The sequence below is a fragment of the Amblyomma americanum genome, chromosome 6, assembly GCF_052857255.1.
Source record: "Amblyomma americanum isolate KBUSLIRL-KWMA chromosome 6, ASM5285725v1, whole genome shotgun sequence".
NCBI classification, from domain to species: Eukaryota; Metazoa; Arthropoda; class Arachnida; order Ixodida; family Ixodidae; genus Amblyomma; species Amblyomma americanum.
This window is the reverse complement of record NC_135502.1, coordinates 29,644,466-29,664,013: the sequence shown is the minus strand read 5'-3', so window position 1 is coordinate 29,664,013 and position 19,548 is coordinate 29,644,466.

Sequence of the window (19,548 nt, the reverse complement as noted above, 5' to 3'; positions counted from 1 at the left end):
GTGCGAACACATAATCCCCCGTTCGTCGTTCTCGAAAGGAACCGATCAAAGGCTAAAAGGAGAGGGGGGGGGGGGGGGGGGGGGAGGCTGATTGGGATGCGGCATCCCGTGTGCGCACAATACGGCGGCAGTGGAAGCCGATTTCTCCGTCAATCGCCCGAAAGATCTGCTGGAAGATTCCAGAGGCTATGCCGGCATACTTCAGCGGCAAATTCCTCACCGTATGGAAAAAAAGAGCTCTGACGTCAGTCGCCGGCGTCAAGCTCTACACCAGAGGTATCTGACAGAATTCCAGCCTTTGTTTACCTCTAGATGTTCAAGAAAGGAGAAGTCGGTACTGCATATTAAAATTTTGCCCTTCACCCTTTTCCACATGCTTTGTTTGCCCTTTATATATATATATATATATATATATATATATATATATATATATATATATATATATATATATATATATATATATATATATATATATATATATATATATATATATATATATATATATATATATATATCGTTCTTGGAATAAAATTTGTTTATACTAGAGCTTCCCCGTTATGTCTCGTTGGCCATTTTTATCTATTCTGTCTGCACTAAGCTGATTAGAGTCATCATTCGTTTACATTCTTCTCAGGCAGCAGCGAAGCGTTATGACAGTGCAACTTTCTTGTTCTGTCCGAACGGTTATACGCTTTTCACAATGCCCTTTCTCCTATAGCGTTCGTGAAGCGTTACAAACACAAGCTGGAATAAGCTTTTCTTGAGCTTAATTCTACATGTAAACAACGTATGTGGAACTTCAAATAAAGTGGTTAAGTAACCCTTGCGGGGACCTGACCCGCTAGCTGTGAGAGTACAAAATTCGAGGCTACATTTTGCAAGGAACAATGGGCAACAAGGGCGACACCTGAGCAGTTGCGATGCAGCTCAGTTAATACATGCAATTCATACTCATGTCCTAACGAATACGATGACCTCAGGCTTATAGAGCCAGCCGTGACGGGTGTCCCATAAGTGATAGCGTTGAGTGAGTAATAAGCAAACTTATTTGAATGAAAATTTTGAGGCTGTGCATGCTATCTATTGCAGGCATATCCTTAGATGTTTAACAACAGTATTCTCCTAGCTGAAAAACACCATCACTGTCAAACAATGGGAGAAATTTTGGGACAAAAAGGCTGAAATATATTAGCAGAAATAAGCAATTGAACTTGTGTCATGAAATTTTTTGGCTGTGCGTGCAATCTGTTGCTGGCACTATCTTAGATGGTTAACTGCAGTATTCTGCTAGATGCAAAACATTACTTCTGTTCAAACAATAGAAAACAATTCTGGACCGCAATGCAGAAATATATTAGTAAAGTTGCTTTGTAGTCATCGTTTGAAAACTGTAATAACGTTTGGAGCACAGCATTAGCATAATGTTCAGTTCGGACGTTGTACTTACATACAATATAGCGTTGTATGTTCATTTCTAGCACTAGCATTAACATTAGCATAACGTCCCAATGTACATGTTACGTTAGTGCAACTTACTCGACAATTTTTAACATTTGTTCTAGTGGTAGGTGATAGAAGGCTAAGGTTGCGCGGACACCAAAAGACAGAAAACCATGGTGTTATGCTGTTAATTTTTTGTGCCTAAAATACTTTCGGCTGTAACCGCCAGGAAATTTTTTCTACCAGCCATAACTATTGGAAAGAATATTCTGAGGAATACGAAGAAAAATCTGACTGCCGCCCGTTCCTGTCCATTTCTGGCTTTTCTTTTTGTTCGAGCGGTACAAAAATAAAACTGCGTCCTAAGAGGATTCAAACCTGAAAATTCTCAACCTCTGTCTGAGTAGCTCGCTCAGTAAGTTATTGATGCCCCGAAGCTTGAATTGTTCGCGAGAGTTAGAGCTATTCTGGAAAAATAGGCGGTGTACGACCCGCAACAAGCCCAACTGCGAAGTTTACAGGAAGTAAATTTCAGCGGCCAGTTTTTGATGTGTCGTAGATGCATAACACACAGCTACATTTCAGAAGATGCAAAAAAAACCGCTAGGGTACGAAGCGAGAATCAGCTACCGAAAGGAGGTGAAAACGACGACCAAGCAATTTGTATGCGCAATCACTGTAGCCAGCGTCTCGGAACACGCGAATGTTGACCCTGTCACAGAACTAGCATAGCATGAGCGTGTGTGTGTTGGAGGGGAACGGATGCTGATGGCCGCGGGTACTTCTTCCATGACAGGCTGATGCCCGAAGAAAACGTCTGGCTTGGTTTTATGGGGTTTAATGTTCCAAAGCGACTCAGGCTATTAGAGATGCCGTAGTGGAGGGTTGCGGATAATTTCGGCCATCCAACGTTCTGGGCCTCTAGCATTTCGCCTTAAATGAAATGTGACAACCGCAGCTGGGATCGAACCCACCTCTTTCGGATCAGCATGCGAACTCCATAGCCACTGAGAGGCCGCGGCGGCTATGAAGAAGGAAACGTGTATTGACACGTCGCGCTCTGGATCTGACACCACTCAAGTCGCAGACTTGTTTCTTCCTTACAGAAGGTGGCTACGAGAAGGAAAAACTCTCAGAGTGGCCAAACGTCAAGGACAGCATTGCATTTACCTTTCCGCGAACACACACACACGCTGCTGAACAGTGGGCAGCGCCCTTCATTAAGTTTTCTCGGAATGCTCCATTGGACACTGTAGTTAAGCGTCTGTGTAAAGCTTTCAAAGTGATAAAATGGGCCGCTATATTAGTCCTGCGTCAACGGCACTATGCACAAGACTAGATTTTTTTGGTTTTATCCCAACGTCCGGACCGTAAAATTCTTTCAAATGTGATATGACGATAACAACAAGATACCGTGCGATGGCAGGTGGGGTCTTGTTTGGCCTTAAGAAACTGGGCCGCTATGTATAGACAGCTTAGGTGCACATTAATAGATAAAGCGTTCTCTTAAAACGCGAATCTAAGTCAGAATGAGGTCAGCAAGTGCTTTTACGTGGACATTCTCAATTAAACAGCTTCCTTCAAATTCGAAGCGTTCATGGTTGGAAAGCAGCCATTCCTGTTACAAGACATAACAACATAAAAGAGCGCTGAAAGATTAATACTCGTCTGTATAGAGCATAGGTTGTTCTAATACCTGACCTTAGTTATATTATCGCTTAGGTTTTGAGGACTTAAACGAGAAATATCTTCATCCAGCGTGTTTCAAGGTGAACATAGCTGATTTTATTGCTTCATGCAGATTGATAAAGAATAAATGTCCGAATAACACTAAGTGCCCCGAGAGAGATAAGAAGCGGCCGCTGGTAATTTAACAACTACAGTCCTTCATTGAAGGACTGTGACAGTACTTCGTAGAGGGTGCCGGTAATAATGTTTATGCGAAGTCTCAATGCCATGTAACTTTTTCTCGTTACCTCCGCAGTTTGGGCGAGGACAGTGTTGAACGACTACGAAATGTGGGACAAGCACTTCATCATCATCATCATCATCATCATCATCATCATCATCATCATGTCTGATTACACCCACTGCAGGGCAAAGGCCTCTCCCATGTCTCTCCAATTAACCCGGTCATTTGCCAGCTGCGCCTACCCTGTGCCTGCGAGTCCACAATTACGTGTTATTTACTTTTAAAATAAGGTATTTTCAAGTGTATTGTACCGTATTTACTCGCACATTGGTTGGCATGCCTGTACGTCGAACGCAGTGACGTCGTGTTGGGGCTTAATTTTTTCTTCGCATGTGTATTCTCCGAGAACGCGGCTATCTTGAAGAAGAGGCGCGTGAAGCCGTCGCGCTGTAGCGATGGCAGCAACTGCCGCAGTTTATGAAGGCTTCAAGGCGGCCAGAACGCACGGCTTTCCGCAGCAGGGTCTTTGCCGTTGTTCTGTTGTCTTTTCCCGAGTTTGTAACTGCTATTGCACCTCATCCTAGCAGTGGCTCGCGTATTCGTTGACGTCCGAGTTTAGAAAGCAACAACAAAAACAAAAAAATCAACCTATGTGAGAGTTGACGTCCGAGTTTGGAAAGCAACAACAACAACAAAAAAGGTCGACCTATGCGCGAGTTGTACACAGAAGCGATTTTATGCCTTGCTGCGTGGAAAAGCTTGTGCATAGGGACCTTACGGTGCCAGGTGAAGCAGCGATTGTTTCAATGCGTGTATTAAAACTGCTGCCGCCAACCGCTTGGGTTGCTAAACCCGCGAAGTCACATTCTGAACGATTAGATGAGGGAGTTTAGCTGACATCATTTCTTGCCTAGGTGCTCTGGACGTAGCCCAGTTAGCTGATAGATTGCACACGTAGCTTCAACAGAGCGGGGAGGCTCACGCCTATGAAGGTCGGAAGGTGGCGGGGAGAACGACACTGGTTACTACTGGTGCGCCTCAAAATGCTTGCAGCTCTAGCTAGGCTGTCTTAAGGCGCGGCGATTGGAACTTATTCGTAGATTGCCCGAGTCAGCCACTGATTGCTGTCATTTACGTATCTGGTATATTCAACAATTCATCATATTCAATGTGCTGCCATTTCACACTTCCTATAGTAGGTTCGCGCTCATATTCAGCCGCGTTTTGCACCTTCTTCTAGCGCCAGACGTCGGTGTTCTCAGTGAGGTACAGGTGGACGAAAACGAGGTCACTGAGTGTACTACTTCCTTTAATTGGAGAAATTACTAGCGTGGTTTCGGGCTCTGCGTATTGGATTGGGGGCATTACACAGAGCTCCACGTAAGGGTTTTCGGAATTTTGAATAGCGGACACTAACGACAAATGTGATTCGCTCACGATAGTGCCACAGCAGAATGAGCGACTAGTCACGCCTTTATAGGCCAAGCGGCCATCTAAGTGGACAGCAACCATACGGATTATTTTATTTTGCTGTTGACAACCAGGGACAACTTGCGGTTACCTCGACAAGAACAAAGGCCTTTGCCGTTGTTCTCGCACTATCTCGTTGTTATAGCACGTTGTTTGGCACTACACCCCCCCCCCCCCCCGCCCCCAATTTCTCCGTCTCTGCAAATGAATTTCTTTAGTTCGCATATATTTTTTTTTAGAAAGATAAAACCTCGCTCACATATGATGGAGGACTGCTTTCAGCTGTTTAGCCCACTCTATTACCTTCCCTCAGCCCTTCTGCAAGCTTTAAACGGAATGCTTTCAGACATAAATAGCGTAAACCTAAAGACCTGAACGCTGTCAACAGGCAGCGTTCCATTCCCATTGGTCACAAGGCGGTTACGTGACCCAATAACAGTGACGTCATTACTGCCGCCACTACAACGATGACCAAGCCATTACGCGAGAAAACATATTTGATACACAGAGAGAGAGAGAGAGACAGAGAGAGAGAGGATAGCAGACTTTAATGGTGGCCAAATGTAACTGCTGATACAGGTGCCCGAGTAAAAGTAGCGATTGAGCCTATTTACTCTGCTTATATTTAGCACCCCTGCGCGCATATCTGTTTAGACGCACAGCACAATGTTTCACCATTCCGCATTCTCTCGCAAAGCAGTCACCCCGCCCCTCCATTTCCTCCCCAAATATACAAGCACTGCTCGCAACGTGACGGCGAACGCATTACGCCGAGGAAGAAGACCAAAGCATCGCCAATTCGGCCGCCGTCGATGACTTCCTCGCACTCCCTTATAGCGCCCGCATCTTTCTCCATCGGGCCGACCGGTCAGCGTTTCGACGGTGAAAGTGCCTATCTCCTTCCCTCGGATAAGGCAGGCAGGCGCCGGGACGGCGCCTCCGCCAAGATGCCTGGCTGGGCCTCTTCCCGGAGTGCAGGAAACGGCAGCCGGACAACAAGGGCGGAATTCGCAGCAGCAGGTGCAATAGCGCCCGGTTAAGGAGGCGGCGGCGACGAGAACGGGCTCAGCATCGCGCCTATCCATCGCGCGGGACCGGCCGGCGAAAACCGGCCGCACATGCAAGCCTGTTCCGCCGTTGAGCAGCAGCAGCAGCGGCAGCTGCTCTGCGCGCAAAATGCTGCGCAGAATCGCGGAGCGCACCCCAATCGCTCGAGGAAGTGCGGCGGGTGTCGCTTCGCTAGGAAATCAACCGCGCGCGCTCCTCGGTTCTCACAGAGCGGGAGGCGAACACAAGCGAGGCATATCAAAAATAAAGAGAGCTTTGCCTTTTTCGTACATGGAAAGTCCGAGTAATGCTGCTTTCAATTGAACGCAGTCTTTATTTTTTCGTTCCTTTTTTATTATTTGTCTACTTGCAGGAACCCAACTGAGCGTGTGCGGTACAGTGGAGTGCTGGTTATAGCATCGCATCACAGCGGGCACAGGGGACCTGCCGCGCGGTGTACCCGAAGCGAACGTTCCTTCGCTCTGGGGGCTAGGCCTGCTTCGTTTTCAGTCGCGCAGCTCCCAAACGAGTATGCCTGCTCAGAAAAAGAAACGTACAGAACGAAAAGAGATGGAAGCGTTAGAACGGAAATGAAACGGCCGGGCGAGCGCGGGGCTTCTTGTCCCCTACTTGTCCCGTATTTTTTTTTTCTCCTCTCTCGACGGTCGCACAGTCGCGGACCGTCGCCAATGTGTGTCGCTTTTGAAACGTAACGATTACGCTCGGACCTCGCTGCGCCGCGTGCTGTCCGGCGGTGGCAATTATAAAATTCGGAAGGAACCCCGAAATAGTCTTCCGCTTGGCCGTCTGGACTCGCAGCTCTGTAGCGGACACGCGGAGGAAGAGTTTGAGAAAGAAAATAAAGAGCAACTCTATTCGGGTGGCGCACAGACAGACGCACGGGCTGACTTTTCCTCCAAGAGCAGCTCGGGCCGCCCGCGTACACTTCTGGTCTGTCGGTTTGCGAAGCGACGCTACTATGCTTGCACGTATAGCCGGACGCACGACTTACTTTGCAGAAATTTGTGAAAACCGGACTGGCTGGTTTAGTGAAACGAGCGAATGTTTTTGCTTTTCGTGGCGTATTTAATTGAAGCGGAAGTTTGGACCACGCCAACCACAGCAGTTCCAAGCGCTCATAAAATACACCAGTGCTCATGGCTTGAAACTAAAAACTGCGCGTGAGAGCCGAACATAAAAAAAAAGGAAAAAATAAATATGTAGACTACAGGGCTGTTTTCTGCATTGTCTGCTCTTTGAGGCTGCGCTTAAGTTGACAAATCAATTAGCCTGAATCAGTGCGTCACTCAGCGCTCGCGGGTACAGTCGATTATCGCACGCTATAACAGCTGGTGACCAGAGCACGGTGCTAGGAGTAGCGAGCGTATCAACCATATTTCGCTTATCCCTCTCGGTAAATATTTACTTATTTGTTTCGAGATATTATCTGCCCAATTAGGGCCTGGATAGAAGTGGTGTCACATAACCTGCAGGCGGAGTTTACGGCCGAAGGTGTTTGTTGAAAAATGGAGCGACGGCTGAGATGTTTGGATAGAACGAGCTCGTGGTCTGCCTTGCGGGCAAGGCGTGTCTTCTTCGTCTTCATCGAAGTTGTCGACCTAGCTTCTTCGCTACAAACATAACATGACAAAGGGAAAGAAAATAAATTAGCACAATGCAAAAAAAAATACAGAGACCAATTAAAACCAAATCAATTAGTGAAAAAGCCCCAGTATCAACGACGAAAACACTTCAGGACTTCAAGCCCTTACTATTTTCGGGCAACTTAATCCAGACTCGCGATGTAAAAGGAATGATGAATACTTAAAACAATATTCGAAAGCTCTTGCTCTTTGATAGTAATAAGATCTTTATTTCGTGATACACCTGTCACGATTTTTTTAATGAATTTATTCGAAATGTTATAAAATAGTTTCACCCTTTTCACCTTTCTTCGTGCTTCCAAGAACGGCAAGTCAGCTTTATCATAAAGTCAGGAAATTCTTTTCTTCCTTCGATACTTAAAGAAAAAATGAAACGCAGAGCTCACCTTTGCATTTGCTAAACCTTTTGTGTGTGTGGGTCCCATACTTCAAAAGCGTATTCCAGCATTGGCGGTACTAACATTTTGTAAGCTATCAATTTTGTCTCTGATGCGGAAAGTTTAAGAGGTCGTCCAACTTCCATAGTTCGTTTCTTTGCAATCCCTACTAAGTTATCTATATGCGTACGTAGTGCAACCAAGACTCAAATTAATATTACCATTCACACGTTTACTGCCCTTTGCGATTTTATTTGGTAACGGAAACCACACTTAAGGTGCGTTGTGTAGCATGAATGTATATAACGACGTCGTGGGTTGAAGAAAATGTGAGCTCTCACCTGACCATACTATGAAATGCATCTGAAACAGCAATTGATACAAGTAAAAATCTTGCCGAAGTGCAACCAGCTGAACCTCATAACACCGAGGCAAAGGTGCCAGTCTGGGCATGTTGGTTATTCATGATGGAAATGTACAGCTGTACATTTCCACCGAGACAAAGGAAATGCCGGATAAAGTTATGAAAGTCCACTGCTTCGTTATTTGTGACATTTAAGTTGCGGGAATGTAACAAACTATTGGATCTGTAAAAAAATACAATCTCAGCATAATTAAAATAGGTAATTTAGGATGATTCGTAAGCGTCCAAAAGCGGTAAATCAACCCAGCTATGCTAAAACAAATATATAAATGAATCGCAAAATTAAAAATAATTCTATCGACGGCCGACGTATCTGAGGGCCCTTTGTAATTTTAGGTTGTTTAGCCAGCAGAGCGAGTTTTTGCAACGACTGACCTTACGCACTCTAAACAAGAATTATCCTTTAAAAGAATAAAAATGGAGCAAACGATTCATTAGCGCACTTCGTAATGGGGCAGGGTATCAGCAAGGCGGAAATTTGGGCGAGTTGGTAAGTGTTCATTTTTGCTCTCAGCGCAACACGAATGGGACACAAGACGAAGGACTAGCACAAACAGGCGCTGACTATCAACTGGTTTTTTATTGCAGGGTATGTTGCTCAAACACTGGAGTTAATTTCTATCACGAAAAATACAGAATGCTTAAGGTTGGCAAGGAAAACAGACTCCATCTTCAAAATATGCAAACTTTTTGCAGGTTCCAAGATTTTCATCGAGGTTTCAATCTCCTCTATTTGCTAACCTCAATACCTCTCGTTCTGCGTTTAAAAATATCCTGTCCTTTGTTAACTACATCAAGTTGCTATGCTTTCAGGTGGGAACATGCCTCCGTTGCCAGCAGTAAGCGTTGCCTATATATAGTGGTCAAAATATGCCTTCGGATTTGGGCATCATACTCAGCCTCTAAAGAGGTTGCGGTAAAGGACAGTTTACTCCTTTTTTCTTGCTCCCATATAAGGTAATTAACTTTTACAATACAATCGGTTTTCTGTGTCCCAGGCAGCGTATACATCGATTTCGTTTTTAGAATGTAAAGAATTGCGGTCTGTGACAATGCGAGCTTTTGATATAGTTTTGCGAAAACAAACGACAACTCTATTGATATTTTGACAGCTTGTATTGTACGCGATACAACAGAAAGGGATTAAATTGTGTAATATTAGGAAGTTTATGCTTTGTTTTTGTCAGTTTGCACATTTCCAACTCGGAAATGTGAAAAAAAATTGTAAATTTTGGTTTGCTTTGGTTTGGTCTATGGGGGTTTAACGTCCCAAAGCGACTCAGGCTATGAGAGACGCCGTAATGAAGGACTCTGGAAATTTCGACCACCTGGGGTTCTTTACTGTGCAGTGACATGACATAGTACACGGGCCTCTAGAACTTCGCCACCATCGAAATTCGACCGCCGCGGCCGGGATCGCACCCGCGTCTTTCGGGCCGGCAGCCGAGCGCCGTAATCACTCGGCCACCGAGGCGGCTTGTAAATTTTGGGGTTTAACGTACCGAAGCGATCCATGGGCTATAAGGGACGCAGTAGCGGAGCGCTCTGAATTAATTTAGACCACTGGTTTATTTCTCCTCATTTTTACAGTTCCAGGTCAGTACGAAGACTTACGCGCGGGTCCGTAAGAACGAATCCAGTGACTTCTTCGCAGTGGGCAGTAGGTCTTGCAAGAAGCGTTATCTTTTAGGTCAGTGCGCCGGGCGTCCAGGTACTCGCAGCAATGCATATTAAACGAAAACATAGGAAGAGCGGACGCGGAAACAAGCGCGGCCGCGGTAAATGCAGTGCAGCATTTCATTTACAGCTTCCGTGTCGGCGATCAAGCGCCGGAACGTGAATCTGCAGTTATGAGGAAGCGACCGGAAAAGTAAGAAGTAATTCTTTTTCTGGGTCGCCTTTTCGTTTCTTTATTTAACCCTCGCAGCTTCATTGTGAGCGAAGCGCTATGGCATATAGTCGCGTTCAGCTCTATAAATGGCTTGCGAATGACTTGCATTTTTACAAAGCGCACCTTGCCGGATAAATGATATTCGTCGAAATGTTTATTTTTTATATAAGACCAATAAATAACACCATGCTGAAAATTTTACGGTGTTCCTTCAAACTTTATATTGTTTTGATAATTGCGTTCGGCTCTATAAATGGCGTGCAAATGACTTGCATTTTTACAAAGCGCACCTTGCCTGATAAATGATATTAGTCGAAATGTTTATTTCTTATATAAGACCAATAAATAGCACCATGCTGAAATTTTTATGGTGTTCCTTCAAACTTTAGATTGTTTTGATAGCAGTTAGTTGCGTTCGGCTATATAAATGACGTGCAAATGACTTGCATTTTTACAAAGCGCACCTTACCGAATAAATGATATTCATGGAAATGTTTATTTCTTATATAAGACCAATAAACAGCACTATGACAAAATTGATGGTGTTCCTTAAAATTTTGGGTTATTTTTCTAACGAAAAAATGTTTTCGAAATTTTTACGCTTCAAATTTGTACTTGGAAATAAGGAACACCGCAGTGAAGGGTTCCAGATTGATTTCAACAAGAAAGATTTGTTTAACGTGTACAGAAACCAGCATACATGGAAAATGCTGTATTTCCTCGGCTCCGGCAGGAGCTAACATTGGACCCATGAATATTGGCTCCGAACGGAAACTCCGCAACAGCTTAGCCAATCCAGGTTGTTGGGATTTTTTGTGAGTCATTGTAGCTTTGAAGATAACGATACGTTCGCGCTGAGGGGCGATGTAGCCGCGATGGGACGGGAAGATTGGGTAAGCATCATTAACGCGGCTGTCGATGTAATTATTGATAGCAATAGCGGATTGTCATTCGCCCGCTGGAGCGGCGGCAACAGGTGGATAAAAACGTTCGGGACGTTCATTTATACGACACGTACGTTTCTGTTCCATATTTCGGCATTCGGCATCGAAGGCCAGCCCCCGCATGCATTTTTCTCCAATTATCGGCGGCGAAAAACTAGGCGTTGGTTTCAAGGGAAACGCGTTCTGTGTCAGAAATCTGTGGGTGTCGGCTATATGCTGCGTGGGAAAGCATTCAGCGCTGCAGCTCGTATTTAACGGAAAGCGGCTTTGATGAGTCGATACCAGCATTATAAAAAAAAGCTTCAAAGGACGTAAGCCTTTGATATTGTCTTCCTCTTTAATATCCTGTCATCACTCGAAAACGTCTGACGGTAAATAGAGATGAAGGAACGGACCAAAACATCGGTTCGCGAACTTACGTGATGTGACACTATGACGTCAAGTCACGTCCCTTGCAATTTTCTCACGGGCGAGTGCCTAGGCACCGCAATCGACGCGTGACGCTCACTCTCAAACCCGGAACTTCAATCCGATCCATCTTCGAGCGCGTGTCGGGACATTATTTAATAAAACAAAACACAAACATCCCCCAGACTGCAAGCCTTTCCCTCACGGGACTACGTCGACGCTTGCCAAAAACTGAAAGTACTGAAGTAAGCTTGCAAACCGAATGCACCAAACCGAGTCTTGTAAGAGCTTGAGCTAACCAGGCAGCCTCTATAGCGAAGTCGATGGGAATATATAGAACGAAAAAATGCTTTCGTCCACAGACGTATATATGGCCGGGGACACTAAACTGAACCGCACATCCTTCAAGCCGTCTAGAAAGACGAAACCATTTCAAGCGTTGCTTGCGTGCCAGGTGCCTGGAGTCGCTCCGTTTACTTTAGAACCTTGCCCGTAGGTCTGATACGTAAATGTGAGTCATTAGCGGATTTCAGCTTCCGTGTCAACAAGGATTCAGCGTTAAGATACTGAAACGAAAATGCAGAAAGCGGGAAGCCGCTACACAGGAAACAGGGCCTAGAGAAGAGATGCCCGAGGCTTGCGTCGAAAGAAGTGACAGAGTGAGACGGAGGCCTCCCGTCGTACTACATTAGAAATATCGGCACCATCGTGCAAATATGCATAACCGGATGAGCGCACACACTTCACCGTCTGTGCGCTCTCAGGCTTGTCTAACCTCGGTTGCAGCAGCTTGATGCATGTGCCCTTGCAGGCACTGGGGACAAGGCGCCGTGTTAATTGCTTGCACTTTGTTGCTGCCGGGTGGGCGGCTGTACGTGTGTGTAAGCGTTTTTTGTTTCCTTTAACGTCGAGCCGCTTTGCGTGCCCTTGATCGTTAATGACCGCCCTGCTCGGGGACAAGGAACGGGCGGGTCGCGACAGAACACGCAAGATTGTCCACCGATCACCTTGCGACCCACCATGCGTCGCCATGCGCTCAGATACGTCGCTGGCCGCGCACTGACGACGTGCGACGTGCCTGTCACCGTTTAGCGCTCAACCACAGCGTTGCGGGTGAGAGACAAAGAGGCTGTACGGTTTTAAGTGCGCGGTATTCATGCGCAAAAATGAGTTTACGTCGAGAAAATCATAATGGCCTCCCCTATATTCAAAACAGCACCCAAATAGGTGCCTTTTAAGTAAGTGCAGGTTCCGTGGAACCTCGCTGACAGAAATAATTGAAGTGTTTCTGCGCAGTGTTTTGCAGTCACGCTGCAGGCACGGTTATATTAATTAGTAATTTTGAATGTACCCCAGACATACGACAGCTTAAAAAAATGCACTGCTGGTTAGGAATAAAGCGTAATTGGCGCTAATATGTTCTATTTTAAAAGATATAATTCGCCCGTAGCCAAAATCGAAACAAAGAAGAAACATGAAGATTCTAATGCGCAGGGCGTTGCTGAAATCGAGGACATGTAAACAAAATTCACAATAGAGTCCGCGACTAAATGGTTAAATTTTTTTCGTTGTTTTGGGGGGATTGGAGGAGGAGACTGACTGTGATGGATTTTTACAGCAACAGCTGCAGATGGAAAGTTCGGCGAAACCATGACGTCACCGTCGTCGTTCGCGGACGTAGTACCCCTCCCACATCCGCCACCCGATGTCGGCACCACCAAATCCCCTCACGGCTTACTGCATTCTACTGTTCCAACACTGTCAGCGCCACACCCCCTCACCCTGCCCTCCATGAACCCTCACCCCATGACTGCTTACTGCACCCGACTTTCTCAAACTGAAGAAGAACGGCAGATTGGGCGAGTTGGTAACGATTCATGATATAGCTCAACAACGCAACTCATGAGGACACCAGCACAATGACTGTTAACTTAACCCTGCTACTCCAACCCTGCCGGCAAAGGGATTTCACTAGACCTTACCGTGGCCTCAACGCAAGCGTAACGGCATAAACGCAATAGACATCCCACAAACATAAACAGAGTTAGTGAACAATCCGACTGGCATCAACATTTCGCGTCGCCCAAGCTGTCGCAGAAATTTGCATTACCAGAAGGGTTCATTACATCAGTTAAGCTTCTCCTTGTGTTTTTCTAGTTCAAATATTTCCACTTTCACTCTGGGCTTTTTAATCGAATTGCCTAATTTCATCGACATCATAGGATGCTAAGGTAAAGCGGAAGAGGCATAGGTTATTGTATCCATCGAGGGTTAGTTTTAACACCGCGCTTCCATATTCAGTCAGTCAGCCTAAAGCCCGGGATACATGGAGCGTTTTTTGGGCGATTTTCGCCCGACGGCGCGCATTTCACGCCCGGTCTCGAAAAAAACGCCCGCCGCCGCCGATCTGGTTCTGCCAGATAATGACGCGCGGCGTCCGGAGAGACCGGAAGCGGCAGCCGGAGCAAGCCAATAGCAGCGCAGAAAGCCCGCTCTTCCGGTTTGGCCGCCGCCGCCGCCGCCAACATGGCCGCCATGGCCGACGAGCTCTGCTGTGTTTATTGCACGAAAATGTTGTTATCGTGAAAATAAACGCTTCACGAGACATGAAATGTCACTTTTTTTGGAGAACAGGACCTAATCTTGGATCGAAATGCCCGCTTTTCCTCCCTGAAGCGAAGGTGCTGAAGAAAACCGCAGCCGATGGTAGCCACGGCTGAGCGGGCATCGAAAGGTACGCGACCGCATGCATTCGAGCGCGCAAAACATTGTAGATATCTATGCACGCGTGCTGCAATCAGTACAGTGGTGTCTAAATGAACAATTTCGTTATTCTGAATAAGGAGTCAGCGTCGCTGCTCTCAAAGAGCTCCTCGCTCAATGGTATTTACCACTTGTTGATCATATTGCTTCCGCGCTGAGAGATACGCGGCGGCGGGCTGCCGCTTTTTCGCTCCATGTATCTCCGGCCGGGCGTCGCGCCGCCGCGACGTTTTCTGCCGCGCGAACATCGTCGGAAAAAACGTCGCATGTATCCCGGGCTTAACGCGTACGACGCATGGTACGTACACAGGCTCTCAAGAAACTATATACACCCCATTAACACAACATGCATGCTTTTTTTTTTTTCAAAACTAGACGAAGGACGCGACGTGGTAGGCGCCGGCAGCACGGAGACTACAGATGGCTGCAATGGCATCGATATTCCTTTATATTGCTGCGCAGCCCTAGCACAAGCGATACGCAGAGCGTCTGCGTGGCTAAAAACGGACCCGTGGTGTACGAGCCGCAGAAACTGCACTGTTCCGGCGGGAACGGAAGGTCTCGTCACCTTAGGCGTACAGCATACCACTCGAGTGTCGCAAGCACGCGAAACATTTGTGCACTTTCCGGCGGCCGACAAGTTGGGCAAAGTAATGTGCAAATTTGATTTGTGTTGTGCACGCGACCTGAGCTTTCGCAGCCGCGGAATGTTTCATAACGGCTAAGAGCCACGAATGGAGGCACGCAGCGACCCGGAGTGAAAATGGCGCGCAGTGTGGCGGAAAATAAGAGCGCGCCCCGAAGGACACAAAGCGGTTCGGGACAAGCGAGCGAGTGCGCAATTTCCTGCGGGTATGGGCACACGGCCGCTGGCGTCAGATAGAGGGAAGGGACGGAAACGCGGAGGAAGTGTAGAAAGACACACGTCGACCACTGAGTGAGCGCGATAAAAAACGGACGCGCTGGAAGACGAGCGCGTCTTGTTGGAGTCGCAAGAGAAAAAAGAAAAAAAAAGGCACAAGAGGCATAAAGACACAAGTGGCCTTCCTGTCATTGTGTGTTAAAAAGTTGTGGCGAAGTATGAATTTGTACACGTGGGCAGGAGACAGAAACTAGCAATTTTGTATCCCGCCGTGGGGGTAATATATGTCCCAAGAACGCATTAAAAAAATCAATTGCAGAGCCTCTCTGGAAAAGAACAGTGTCTGTCTATTTATCCAATGTCTCTTTTATCCCAGCAGAAGCGTTGCGCTACCTTGACCTTGTCGTGCGATATGAAATTAGTTCGAATGATTAAATCCGGTCACGGAGGCGTTTTAATTAATCTAATACCCTCGAAGGGGGTTAGGGCTAGATTTCGAAAAAGGACGCTGTAGAAGCATTGTCGCTGCATCGATTTCTCTGCTTGCTCTACCTTTAAAAGCCGTCTGTCCCAACCAGAAGAGTGGGCGTTCTACCCTGCGGCAATGTCTGAAATCGGTCTGCAAGTGCGCACATAAAAATTTTCGTTTCCAGAAGAAGGTGTTCCTGAGCCCTTGTTATTGCCTCTGTGAGTCTGTTAAGTCTGCGGTAATACCTGATAGCACCTGCTAACACATCATAACATGGTGGAATCCTGCATCGGATGATATACGTAAATGGGCCCGTCGCCACAGGAGAATCATAGGAAGTAATTTCCGCCGCGTTATCAAAGCCGAGCTGATATCAGGCGAGGAACATTTCGGATAGCAATTGCTTAGGGATTAACGTAACTAATAGATCGTTATATTCGGCACACCCTTGAGGCTTCTCGTATTGGTAGTGCATGCCATAAATTCCTGGCTTACACGCTGCGGCTTTCGGTTTTTTTCTGTTATTTGTTTTACCTCTGGAGATAGAGGTAGGGAAGTATTTAACACAACTCACAAAAAAAAAAACGGTATGTGTAATGAGAAAAGAAAGCTCAAATGATGTAAAAACTCGAAGTGTTCGTTCGAAGGCTGAACAGAAGCTCTGAGGCAGCCATTTTTCTTGTTCGCAATTGAGAATTTATTGTGAAATGCTTGCTTAGAATATAAAATGGGATGCGCGATAGTGAAGAGAGACAAGCAACGAACTGTTGAACTTCAAGCTCAGTCCCGCCAAGGGCGGCCATTGCAACGGAGCTGGGTGAGGTCAGGTGAGGTAAATCTGCGCACGTGATGAGATAACTCGGGTGCGACTGCTTCAGGTCAGGCTTAAAGCGATTCCAACTTCAAGTACTCGAGCGAAAAATCAGCGACGTCACGAGCCCAGCGAGCCATCGCGATGTTCCTCGCAGCCATCGCGCCGTATCACGCCCTCATCCGTTCCTGCGCACAATGCGTTTCGGTCCTCAGCCTTGCGTGGCATCGCCCCGCGGTTGAAGGGACAAGCTATACGCCGGCAAGAATTAACCTGCCATAGAAATGCGGCGAGCAGCCCATGTCTGGGCAGAAGTGCTGCGCTGTCAAGAAAAGGCATCGCCCACTCAATGGACGCTGTCCGCTCGGAGCCGGCGAGCACCGGCTCGCGTAACTGCAGTCGCGTAACGCCCCCCCCCCCCCCCCTCCTCCGATGAGGAATAAGGTCGACGACTACGGGGGGAGAGCAGTGCGAAAGCGAGAGTTGGGCGCTTGCAACATAACGCCGGTGTTGTCCGCGTCTCACCTCCTGGGTTTTGTTGCCCGGTCAGGTTGCGCCCGTGTTTACCCTGTTTTCCCGCTTGTCTTCATTCCGACGGAGGCTGGGAGACTGGAAAAACTTGCCCCTTTCGACCCCTCGCGATGGGTTAGGAACGCGGCGACAGAGCAAAGGAAGATCGCTCGCTCTGTGGTAATGTAAGAGAAGAGATGAATGGCGTGTCAAAAGGAATCAGAAAGGAGGGTGAGCGAATGAGACGATGCAGAACATGAAAGGGCGTACTTAGCTGGAGGATAAGAAATTTCTGAGGTGTACACACCAGACGAAGAGAGAAGAACATCTTTAAGACCCACTGTCCTGCTTGTGGTACCTTGCAGTTGCCCTCGTTGAGATTTTCCTCGTCAAAGTCAGGGTACTTATCTTGAAGCTGACGGTCAGCTCCCAGGTGCGGAGCCTGTTCGCACCGCCCATGAATACGGTTACGATGCGGGCATATATAGGAGCACCTTTTTGTATCTGTGTGATGCGTGGTCTGGAGCAAGCTGATGTTTTTTCAGGTCTGTAGTCTGACGACTGCCTGGTGTCAAGTCTTGTAGTAGAAAGGGCGTGCGAAGGACGGGAGATGCAGTCTTCTCGTAACTTTCGCACAACTTTTGCGCACGGCTCTCATGAGACTGTGTATATGAGCAGCCTCATGAGTCCTGCGATAATGAAGCAGGTGGGAAACTTAGAAAGGGGCTAGCCATTCAATAGACTGGCATGACCCCAAGTGGTACGCGTACGTGCTTCGAAGGATAAATAACCCAACCGTCTTGCGCGGGATGTGCGGCGCCTGTGACCGTCCGAGGCTGTAAGCACTGAGGAGAGCTCACTTATTCCCTCTGCAAACGTACGGAATGCCAGCAGTGACACAGAGCACCACTACCGAAAACTCCGGAGACTGCATTAGCGCATAATGTATCCCGTGCAACTCTGCCCATCACCATCCTGTTGTGGTTTAATGTTGAGTTGCTAAGCTTAGTCACTGCCAGTCCAGTTGGGACAGCATGCTGACAGTACCAGTGCGAAACGACATCCGAGAAACAGGAAGAAATTAACTCTGATTTCTCAGTGCTATGGGTGCTTCCATTGCGGTATTTCGCCATCATAAAACTGCCACAGAAACGACGCGCCATGCCCAATAAATATCGTCTATCAGAATAAATCGAACAGTTGCTGAGAACACGAAGAGCGTGAGGAGGTCAATAGGCCACGTTAGAGTAGCGATGGATAAAACCCTCATTTAGGGCGCGACCTCTTCTAGATAATGGGGTGTGCGTTCCGGAAACTTAGCTAGCATTCGTAACATCCATGCAAAAATATTCCACGGCCGGATAATGGTAATTGGCCCAAATGGCTATAGCTTTTCAAGTGGCCGTCTTTAGCTATAGTTTGAGATATATATGCTTGTAAAAATACAGCTAAAAACTGTTGTATTGTTCCGAAGCTATAGCTTTGGTGTCATAGATTTTCTTATAGATGGCAACAAGCAATTCTTTGGTTATGTAGAGATATCATAAACGTCTATAGGCAGACATAGCTTTCCACAAAGTTTTACCATAGACTATCGTAAGCCAATTTTGCATGGGTAAATAGACTTCTCATTAAAGTTATTTCGCGTTGCTTCCTTCATGAGCGCCAGCGGATGTGTGAATTGCTGATGTCTTGGTCACTTACTCCGGCATGGCGAAAAATCTGGAGTTCTCTTTTCTAAGCCTTCGCAGAATTCTGCTTCCAAAACCTTTCGAACATGATCTGCGCATCACGAACTTTTTAATTGCAGCGCAAGTAAGGCAGATGCGATACACACAGAAAGAGTCGGGACAGACGCTTTTTGTTTGCGTCGAGTCTTCCCTGCTCACCCTGTCATAAAAAAATAAAGTTTCACCAAATGGCCCAGTTATCAGTGTTAATGCATCGCATACTCCTGCGCGCTTTGCGTAGCAAGCCGGTTGTGATGCCGTGAATCTTCACTCAAAAAGTCTGCGAAAAATTTGAATACAGTGATGATCTACGGAGCGAAAAGTTAAGACAGAGATTGTGAATATACGAGAGACAGCATTCCGGCGTCTGTCACGAAGTTTCATAGCATTGCACAACCGCTTAAAGTTGCGCACCAGTGCTTGCTTACCCTTTCAAAACGTGGACCTTGCTATTCAATTTGTGTCAGATATCAATTTTATAAGCCCCTCCCATTCATTCTGTTTCAAAAAGATTAGAACCTGCTTTGGTCACAAGCCATCGTTCTGCCCCTTAAAAATTTTCAGATAATCTGTTTGGAGTACATGTGAAGGTGCGTTAAGCGAACGAGAAAGCTGTAACTCTAAGTGAACCACATAGTCAACTGGCAAATGCGATATTAACTGGATGCGTTATATTTACGTAGCATCTTTGAATACTACTACTTGCTGCCTAGAAACGGAGATGGAGAGACAGGAAGCACTTCAGAACGTACCAAACCCGGGTCATGAAATTAATTTTCGGCGGATAGCATACACAGTTCCGAGCAGTACGCACACATACACTTTG